Genomic DNA, 1,428 nt, shown 5'->3' with positions numbered 1-1,428 from the left:
TAAAAAACAAAGATAAAATGGTATAGGCCAAAGATGAGATACCAAAGATTGAGAAAACACATTGTCTAACAGAAAGTATCAATGTTGAAATATGAGCAGGCTTATTCCTAGATTTAAGGGTTTATCTCTGAATTTTATACAGGGAATGTGAGCAAAAGGGCATAATCCTTTGGTACTTTCCCTGAGTGGTTTATGGAAGAATAAGTGAATTAATAATACAGGAAGAAGTTCTAAATAATATTTTAAAAAGAAAGAGAGGTAGTAAGGCTTACGATTGGACGTGCCAAATTCATCTTTAAACTATCTGATTTACCAGATAAGTTGCTGAAATATCCATTATCTACATTCTTCAGACAGAACTGTAATTTATTTTCTCACATATCTGCATCTACTTATAGACTTCAGCTGCTATAGGATAGGAATCATGTCTTTTTCATTTTTGGATGCTAAGTGCTAGGAACATAGTAAGTGCTTCCTGGATGTTTACTGAACTAAACAGAATATGTGAACATACCATGTATTGGTGTAATTAGCATTCCTTAATGAGCAAATAAATAAAAGCAATCTATGAACAAAGTTTAGGTTGCTTCTAGCTATACCGGTGCTCAGTAGAATAACTCAGAATAAAACACATATCAAATTTGAAAGCAGTAAAGTATAACACTGAAAAGGGATTTGGAGCACCATTGTTAAAACATGATAAATGCAGATTATATCATTTTTATAGTATCTCCTTGGTATTGTCTAAATACTGAATAGATACTCTTAGCCTCTGGAATTTTAAAATAAAATCCTGTTGTTTAAGCCACATAATCTGTGACACTTGGTTATGGCAGCCCTAGCAAATTAATACTATTAATAGTAAGGAATGTGATGAAGAAACAGATGAGAAAAGTATTTAAAAGGTAGAGTTGACAAGACTTGGTGATTGAGTATGTGGATGGTGAAGAAAGGAAAGGACTTTAGGATTATTTTCCAACTTTGTCGGCAATCTCTTAAATGCATTGACAGATATGCTTAGGAAGTGTTCTGTAGTGAAACATGGCAAATGCTGTCCTCACTGTCCCCTCTTCCTTGAGCTCCACATTTCACATAGCATTATAAAAGCTCAGAGTATCTGAAGCGATTTCCCCTTCCATAAAGAGAAATATCATTAACTTTGTATAACTTAGCATTACCCAGTCTTACGCACCATAAAATGCCTTCCTTCCTGCCTTCCTGTCTTCCTTCCTTCCTTCCATGTTCCATAAAGATATTTTGTGTGTATGTGTGCGTGTGTGTCAGAGTACCTATCAACTTTAAATAGAATGTACATATTTTGGGTCTCGATGGTCTGGAATAGCCCTGTCCAATATGGTAACCATTAGCCACATGTCTAAATTAATTTAAATTAAATTAAATTAAAATTCAGTTTCCCAGCCACAAAAT

Source organism: Propithecus coquereli, unplaced genomic scaffold, assembly GCF_000956105.1.
Source record: "Propithecus coquereli isolate 6110/MARCELLA unplaced genomic scaffold, Pcoq_1.0 Scaffold38, whole genome shotgun sequence".
Taxonomy (NCBI): Eukaryota; Metazoa; Chordata; class Mammalia; order Primates; family Indriidae; genus Propithecus; species Propithecus coquereli.
This window is presented reverse-complemented; position numbering follows the sequence as displayed.